This window comes from Dendrobium catenatum, unplaced genomic scaffold (assembly GCF_001605985.2).
Source record: "Dendrobium catenatum unplaced genomic scaffold, ASM160598v2 fragScaff_scaffold_716, whole genome shotgun sequence".
Classification (NCBI taxonomy): domain Eukaryota; kingdom Viridiplantae; phylum Streptophyta; class Magnoliopsida; order Asparagales; family Orchidaceae; genus Dendrobium; species Dendrobium catenatum.
The window spans coordinates 23,651,248-23,661,194 of record NW_021319178.1 but is presented as its reverse complement, the minus strand read 5'-3'; positions in this window follow the sequence as shown (position 1 = coordinate 23,661,194).

Genomic DNA, 9,947 nt, shown 5'->3' with positions numbered 1-9,947 from the left:
GAAAGTTCCAAAAGTGCTTTTTCTATCCACCTTACATCCTGCAAAATTAGAATAAAAAAATCTAATAATTTCAAAAGAAGTGCTGTGCCTAGGGTACCAGATTCCTAGGTTTTGGGTCCCTAAAAGGTATCTAAGAATTCTCTTAACTGCAGTCAGGTGAGATTCCTTAGGGTCAGCTTGAAATCTAGCACAAAGATAAACATTAAACATTATATCAGGTCGACTAGCAGTCAGGTAAAGTAAAGATCCAATCATCCCTCTGTACTTCTTCTGATCAACTGATTTTTCATTTGGGTCCTTGTCTAATTAAATTCCTAAGGTCATGGGAGTATTAATTGGCTTGGCTTTATCCATTTCATATTTCTTTAAGATGCCCTTTATGTACTTTATTTGGCTCAAAAAAGTTCTATAATCTAATTATCTAATGTTAAACCCCAAAAAGTAGGATAATTCTCCCATCATACTCATCTCAAGCTGCTTACTCATTATTTTAGAAAAATCATCACATAGCATTTTATCAGAAGATAAAAAAAATTATATCATCGACATAAATCTGAATAATGAGTAAATCATCTCCTACTTTCCTTAGGAAAAGGATGGTGTCTATACTCCCCTTAATAAACTCCCTTTCTAGTAAGAATATGATAAGCCTCTCATACCAAGCTCTAGGTGCCTACTTTAATCCATATAAGGCTTTTTTTTAATTTGAAAACATGATTTGGAAATTGGGAACTCTCAAAACCTTGTGGTTGTTCTACAAACACATCCTCTTTTGTTTCCCCATTTAAAAAGGCACTCTTATCATTCATTTGGAAAAGCTTAAATCCCTTATAACAGACAAAGACTAATAGCACTCTAATGGCTTCCAATCTAGCTACAGGGGCAAAAGTCTCCTCAAAATCTATCCCTTCTATTTGGTTAATCCCCTTAGCCACTAATCTTACCTTATTTCTAACTACCACTCCATAATCATTCATCTTATTCTTAAAGACCCACTTGGTTCAAACTACATTGTCCCTTATGTCTTTCTACAAGTTCCCAAACATCATTCCTAATAAATTGGTTCAACTCTTTCTGTGTGGCTAAGATCCAAAACTCATCAGAAAGGGCTTGGTTTATGTTGGTCGGTTCAGTCATTGAGATAAAGGCAGAGTGGTTCACTTCCTTCCTAAGTCAATGTCTAGTCCAAACTCCATCAGAAGGGTCTCTTAAGATCAGATATTTAGGTTGACTCAAAGAGTATCTCAAATCTCTAGGCAAAGTGTGTGAAGGTTCAACCCTTTCCTCCAGATCTACATTTTCTACTCCTTGGGTAACCTCTCCTACTCCTTAAGTATTCTAGTGCTATACACTCTTATCTAAATTTTCTACTCCAGTGGTAATCTCTCCAACATCATCATCATCCTTAACTCTAGGTTTTCTAGGATCAGACTCATCAAACACTACATGTGTAGTCTCTTCTACCACCAAAGTCCTCTTATTAAATACCCTAAAAAACTTCCCAACATTAGAATATCCTAAGAACACTCTTTCATCAGATTTTGGGTCGAATTTTCCTAAGTGAGACTTCCCATTGTTGTGAATGAAAATCTTTCAACCAAAGACATGAAGGTAGGAAAAATTGGGTGTCTTACCTTAAGGATATCATAGGGTGTCTTATCTAATTTAGCTCTAATATTCACCCTATTCAACACATAACAAGCTGTGTTAACTGCTTCAGCCCAAAAGAATTTTAGAAGTGAATACTCAGCAAGCATGGATCTAGCAGCTTCCACTATAGTCCGATTCTTCCTTTCAGCTACCTCGTTCTGCTGAGGGGTCCTAGGAGCTGAGAAGTTGTGGCTAATCCCCTTGTCATAAAAATCTCCAAATCTCTCATTTTCAAACTCTCCTCCATAATCACTATGGATGGTCAAGATCTCACAACCTAGCTTTTTTTTGAATCAAAGTGAAGAAGGCTCTAAACTCATCAAATGACTCATTTTTGTGTGATAGAAATTTAATCCAAGTTAACCTCAAGTAGTCATCAACAATCACAAAACCATAGACTTTCCCTCCCAGGCTGGCAGTGCTAACGGGTCCAAACAAATCCATATGAAGGACTTTTAAAGGTCTAGAGGTGCTAATGTCCTTAATGGAGTGAAAAGTGGAATGGATTTGCTTTCCTAATTAGCATACATCACAAAGGTGGTCTTTTAAAAACTTAAGCTTGGGGACACCTCTAACTAAGTCTTTTTTGGGTCACTTTTCTAAGAGTTTTCATACTGGCATGATATAATCTCATATGCCACAACCATGAATCATCAATAGCAGTTTGTAAGCAAAATAAAGCAGCACATTTAATATTATTTAAATAAAGCTTGTAAACGTTGTTGATCCACTTTCCTTGCAAAATAGTGTTCTAATTTAAGCTCATAATGCATGAATTTTCCAAAACTTTTATGATGAAGCCCTTTTCGCAAAGCTGACTGATACTGAGCAAATTGCATTTCAGTCTATCTACAAGCAAAACATTTTCAGTCAAAAGATTCTTGGAATTACCAATTATACTTGCTCCTACCACCTTACTGGTGGTGTTGTCTCCTAGAGTCACCTTGCCTCCTATTATGGTCTCCAGCACTATGAATTGATTGGCATCGCCAGTCAATATGTCGAGAGCATCCACTGTCCAGGTACCATATGCTCTCATGAGGCCTTTTGTGAGAGCTTGCCTACAAAATTATTAAAAGTCAAACTTAGGAACCCAAACATGTTTGGGTTCCTTCTTATGGAAAGTAGAATATAATGCATGTTGTGGATCATATAACTTGGGTCTCCATACCCAATGTGAGCTATGGTGAATGGTGCAAGTGTGTGCTATGTGTCCTAGCATGCCACATGAAAAACATCTAACTCTAGGAAAAGAATGCACTATTATACTCCTATGGTGATACTTTTTATGTGATGCATGAAATAAAGATTTTTTATTTTCAAAGGTTTTTAAATTTTTTAATTTTTTATATTTTTTTCTAACTCAGAATGGGACAATTTTAAAGAATCATGAGAATCAGATAACTCAGCATGCTTTTTGTTTAACGCATCAAACTCATCAAGTAAAGCCATGTGATTTAAATCAATTGTTGAATGATCTTTGAGAAGAATTTCATGCTCTTTTTGTAAATTAAAAAATTCTAATTTCAAGCTAGCATGAGTTTTCTTAAGTTTCCTATATGATGCATGTATTTTTTCAAAAGCTTCAAAGAGTTGCTCATAGGTTAGTTCTTATACTTCTTCTTGGTCACTTTGACCAAGACTATTGTCTGCCACTAGGCACAAGTTTGTTGTCTCCTCCTCAGGTTCAGTTTCAGAGGAATTTGATGCAGAATCTGCCCAGAACGCCTTTTGAAAATTTTTTCTTACTCTTGTCCTTTTTGAAGTTTGGTTTCTCTTCACCATTCTCCTTACTTGGGTGTGCCTTTAGCGTATGACAATTAGCTTTAACGTGTCCAAACTTCCTGCATTCAAAGCAAATTATTTCATTAAAATTTTTAAAATTTTTACTACCCTTACATTTATTCCACTTTTGATGATTCTTGTGTTTCTTCCTTAGAAAGATCTTAAATTATCTTGTGATTAAAGCAACATTATCGCTTTCAGACCCGAAAGAGTCAGTTTCCGAATCGTTCGCCTTAAGTGCCACCGTTTTCTCCTTCTTCCTTTCACCTGCATGAAGATTTCTTTGGTTCACCCCTTGATCATAAGCAATGAGTGAACAAAGTAAGTTATCGATCAAATATGTATTTAAATCTTTAGATTCATATATTATAGTAATTTTTGCATCAAAAGATGAAGGCAAACATCTTAAAATTTTGTTTACTTTTTCATAGTTAGAAAGTTCTCTTCCTAATGCATGCAATGAAGTAACAATCTGAGTAAATCTTGTATACATTTCAGAAATCGATTCAGAAGGTTTCATATGAAAAAGTTCATAATCATGCAAGAGAATATTCAAACGGGATTGCTTGACTTCATTAGTACCTTCATAGGTGATACATAATTTATCCCAAATTTTTTTACTAGTAGTGCAAGTGGAAACACGTATATAATCTTTCAATCTCAAAGCAAAGAAAAAATAGTTCAAATATTTTACATTTAATTGTGCTAAATCCCTATCATCTAGAGTCCATTCAGTAAAAAGAAGTAGAATAGTAATGTCATTCAATTTTTCAGTTGGAAGTATATAACCATCCTTAATAAGCATCCACATGCAATAATCAATTGATTGTAGAAACATAGACATGCAAGTTTTCCAAAAATCAAAAGGAATATTATCAAATAAAGGTGGTCGGGTAATAGAATACCCTTCCGTAGTATTACGATTTCCGTTGTTAGCCATGGATCAAAATTCAAGAAGTTTTCAAACTTAATTTTTATGAATCCCGCTCTGATATCACTTAAAAGTTCGTTAGAGATGTTAAGCCCTTAAGAACTAGCCCGAGGCTAACCAAGAGGGAGGGGTGAATTGATATTTTAAAAATTTTTCTTAGGTAAAGCACAACAATTATAAACCAAAAATACCAAAGAAATTAGAGTGCAAAAATAAATAAACGTAGAAGCAAAATGAAGAAAGATCACAACTATTTTTTATGTCTTAGGTTTTGATAATTGACAAACACTATTTCTCTTGGACTACTTGTTGCTTCTAACTTTTCAGGAATCGAAGATCGAACGATCAAGAAGGAGCCAAGTTCAGGATTGTATAGGTTTAGGGTTGAGTCGGTCTGTACTTTTGATTTTCACCTTTTGAGTCTACTTGTAATGGTCAAAGCGACTGATGTTAAGTAACCCTTCACACACACACTTGAGAGACTTAGAATTTCTATTTTTTCCCACATCGGCCCGGCCGATATTTATATCATCCGGGACGATCAGCTTAAAACAGAAAGTCTAAGTAAGGATTCTTAATTAAGGCAACCATCATTAACATATCGGTCTGGACGATAAGTTCAAAATAGAAAGAAGTTGCCGCCATAGACAATTAAGGTATACTGTATTTTTAAATTATCGGCCAGGACGATCCTAGGATCGGCCTGGACGATATTCACAAATTATGATTTAATTGATCAGGAAATCAAGGGAGTAATTAAGGATGATTGATACGATCATATCGTCCTGGATGATTGCAGGATCGGCCAGGAGCGAGTTTGGGAGGGAAAGTCTATGGTTATGTAATTGTTGATGACTACTCGAGGTTCACTTGGACTAGATTTCTTTCACATAAAAATGAGTCTTTTGAGGAGTTTAAAACTTTTTCTACTTGGATTCAGAAGAAGCTAGGTTGTGAGATTTTGACCATCCATAGTGATCATGGGGGAGAGTTTGAAAATGAAAGATTTGAAGATTTTTGTGAGGACAAGGGGATTAGCCACAATTTTTCAGCCCCTAGGACCCCTCAGTAGAATGGGGTAGCTGAAAGGAAGAACCGGACCTTGGTGGAAGCCGCTAGAGCTATGCTTGCTGAGTATTCACTTCCAAAATACTTTTGGGCTGAAGCGGTTAACACAGCTTGTTATGTGTTGAATAGGATGAATATTAGAGCCAAATTAGAGAAGACACCCTATGAGATCCTTAAGGGTAGGACACCCAATCTTTCCCACCTTCATGTCTTTGGTTGTAAGGTTTTCATTCACAACAATGGGAAGTCTCACTTGGGAAAATTTGATCCTAAATCTGATGGAGTATTCTTGGGATATTCTAGTGTTGGGAAGTCTTTTAGGGTGTTTAACAAGAGAACTTTGATGGTGGAAGAGACAACCCATGTAGTTTTTGATGAGTCTGATCCTAAGAAATATGGAGTAGAAGATGATGATGTTGGAGAGATTACAAGTGGAGTAGAAAATTTGGGGAAGGGGAGTGAGCACCTAAGTAATGGAGGAGTAGAAGGAGTCAATACATAGGGATCATAGGGATCAGTACTTTTATGCTCATAGGGATCAATACAAGACAAATTGAAAGTATATATCTTATAGATTTTCCTTAGAATTATGTGGTTCCAAACATGATTTATTTTAAGTATGGTGATCAAGATTTTCAAGAGGAGCAAGCTCCTAAGGTTAATTACATTCTCGATCAATTTGAGAACATTTGATTACGAAGTTGAAACATATGTTCAAACTGGGTTAAATTAAAGTAATTTAGTTAGTTCAAAGTCAGACGGATCCTATGAGGTTCTATTGTAGATGAAAACCATAGAATGTCCTAGGAACCAAGGAGGATAGATTCAAGAGAAACCAAATGGACATAAATAAGGGAATTATGGCTCTAATATGATAGAAGATAAATGCCCTATACTAGGCTTACATTGCCACATGATAGAACCTACCCAAATGAATAGAGTTAGTGGATTTATGAAAGTGAAGAGGTAGTGTGTGGAACACCTAAAGATAGGGGGGGGGTAGTGGAAATTGACATTTATTTAAATAAAATTAGTTGTGCACTATGAGATGGACTAACTAACCATCATAATTTATTATATATTATTAAAAACATTTGGAGGCACTTCACTATAAGATATTAGAAAGCTATATTTCATAAAAATAAATTTAAAACTATAAGTCTATTCTTATGAAACACCAAATTTACATTAAGATGGAATTATAACTTATCAAGATTATGATTATTTTCTCATATTCATCACACCACAAGATATTATAAAAGCATTAATAAAATTCATCACACATATCACTCAAGTAGTGAAAAAGTAATAAAATGGCAAAATGGAAAGGTATAAACTAGAATTATAGTGGTACAACAGATCAGGCTACACCCACTCCCAAGTCCTCAACTTATGAATTTCACTACCTCTCTTGTTTAACTCAAAGTAAGTTGGAGATACCTCTCTCCTTTATGACTTTTAGAAAAACCCTCACAAACTTTTTTTCCTTGAAGAAAAGGCTACCCTAGCCCACTGACTTGATTCCACAATACACCAAAAAAAATCCCATGATCAAAAGTTATTTACAAGAAAATCACCACAAATTATAATTAAGATTAGAGATTTAAACTCTCAAATTAGAGGATTAGGGGTGCTATTCGTAGGCATCATCCAATGGTGTAAACTCTAACAAAAAAAAAAAAACTCTCTTGAACGGTGTAAAAATCTCAAAAGAAAAGTAAAGTTATGAATGAAATTTCTTTCTAAAGCTTTCAAATTTTTAGTTGCCTCTTAATAAAAAATCAATTTTGGGATTCTTAAAAAGTATATTTATAAGATGACTTCATTAGAAAACACTAAGGTTATTTATTAAAAACTTTGGCTGGGCCATACAATATGATTAGTAAAATTATCTAATTTATAGAAAAACCATCTCTATCTAATCAAACTATATGATTGGGATTGAATAGAATGATATTTTATGGGATTTTATTTTTAATTTGCTCTTAAATTAATGGGTTTTTACACTTAGAAACAAAATGCAAAATAAGTAAATAAATGAAAAGGTAAGAGTAGCTCTAGGCAGATAAGATTAGAGAGAGTTGCTTTATGTTGTTTGGTCATATAAAAATGTTAGCTTTCTAATGACACAATTAGGAGAATAGATGTATTAGATCTAGCCTATGTTAAGAAAGGTGGAGGTATACCTAAAAAAAATTGGTTATAAAGCATTAGAAATAACCATTTTATTAGATTTAAATTAGACTTTAATAATAGAGAAAATGGATTCATGGAGCCCATCCAATGGAGTGGGATAAAGGCTTGATGTTATTGTTGTTGTTGTCTTAAATTCATGGGTTTAAATTTGGTATATAGCTTATAACATCATACAATATAATATGCACTGCGCTACAATTATTTTAATTTTAAATTCACCTTATAAAGAAAAGGAACATATGAAGATTATGTAATTTGATTATAATCAATTGTATTGTAAGAATTGCTGCTATATAAATAAGTGTTGCAATTGAGGAATCCAGCTCAAGAATGTGTTTTTTTATGATAGAAAATATTATTATTCTGTTAATTTTATCATTTCTATTAGCATGTACTAGACATTTTTTGTTTATTATTTGTGTGTAATAATATTTCAGAAAAATCATACTCCAAACAATTAAAGACTTTAAGACAGAGTAGTTTAGGATTTCATGTAATGAAGTCTGTAAATTTTTTATTTTACTTGAGTCAGAGAGAGTGTGATTGTAATTGGGAAACAATGCACACACACTAAGGGAGAGTAGCAAAACTTAAAATTTTAAAACTAATCATACCAGATGATTTATCATATTTTTCCTCCAAAATAAAGTCAAATAATGCCTTGACATTTTTTGTACTGATTGTATTGTACGATATTAGTTCATACAGATGACTGATATAGTACAAAATGGGGTCGTCCACATACAAAACAAAGCATGATTTTTGTTAACTGTTCGTAATATATGATGTTAGTTCATACATATGACTAACAGAGTATGAAATGGGGTCATTCACATCCATACCAAATGAAGCATGATTTGTGTTAATTATTTGTATTGTATGATTTTAATTTATACATATGACTAATAAAGTATGAAATAAGATTAGTACATGATCATACTAAATGAATATGTTCAAATTTAAACTATTTGTTCAGTATAATGTCAGTTCGTACAGACGACTAACTTAGTATGAAATAATATTTGTATAGGATGTATTAAACCAATAGGTTAAGTTTTGAACCATTCGTATAGTACAATGTGAGTTTGTATATATGACAGATAAAGTATAAAATAAGATTTGTATAAGATCGTACATATATTTTTGAATTATTCGTACAGACAATCTTCGATCATGAAAGTTCGTTAGGGATGTTAAGCCCTTAAGAACTAGCCCGAGGCTAACCAAGAGGGGGGTGAATTGGTATTTTAAAAATTTTTCTTAGGTAAAGCACAACAATCATAAACCAAAAACACCAAAGAAATCAGAGTGCAAAAATAAATAAATGCGGAAGCAAAACAAAGAAAGATCACACCATTTTATAAAGGTTCGGTCAATCCTTGACCTATGTCCACTCCTCGAAGGCACCCTATGAGTATTGCACTAACTAAGTGTCTCTCCTTTAGCTCACACAGCTAGGCGGAGAGGCCTTTACAACAGACTCCTTTTCACCAACCCCGGTGCGGCAAAGAACCGACTCCTTTTGCTTCCTCCTGAAGCGGGCATAGAACTCGGACCTTTTGCTGAAGTAGACCTCCCAAGAACCTCCCAAGGATGAAGGACGAAGAACGGAGACGATGACTTGGAATCTTGCCTGGAGCAACCTTTGTGATCCCTCTCACAAACTCCCCTCACAAGTTCCTCTCTCTCTCTCTCTCTCTCTCTCTCTCTCTCTCTCTCTCTCTCTCTTTCTCCCTCTCCTAAGGCTCTCTCAGGTCAAGACAGCAGCACTCAAGGTCTTAAGGATGAGAAAATTTGGGTCATTTAAATAGAATTTTAAGAACAAACATTATCGTCCAGGACGATAAGAATATCGTTCTGACCGATCAGTACAAAATAAGCTCAATCAGCTGGGACAATTTGGGACGATCAGAAGAAAATTGGTTACATCGTCCAGGCCGATACAATATTGTGCTGGCCGATTAGTTCAAATTTAAGTACAATCATCCTGAACATCACCCGGAATAGATGCTGGCTAATGTCAATCATCCAAGACATCGTCCCGGCCGATTCTGTGATCGGCCCGGCCGATATGATCATATTAATCAGTCTTAATTGCTTTTCATAATTGTTAGATTAATTTAGGTATAATTATGCTACATCATTTAGGATGATATGTAGATCATCCTGGCCGATATTTTAAAATAAAGAATACATAAATTATTCATGGCGGCTGATTCTTTCTAATTTGAGCCTATCATCCTGGCCGATACAAGTATCGTCCAGGATGATTTGCTTAATGATGGTTGCTTAACCATGATACCCTAATTAGGCTTTC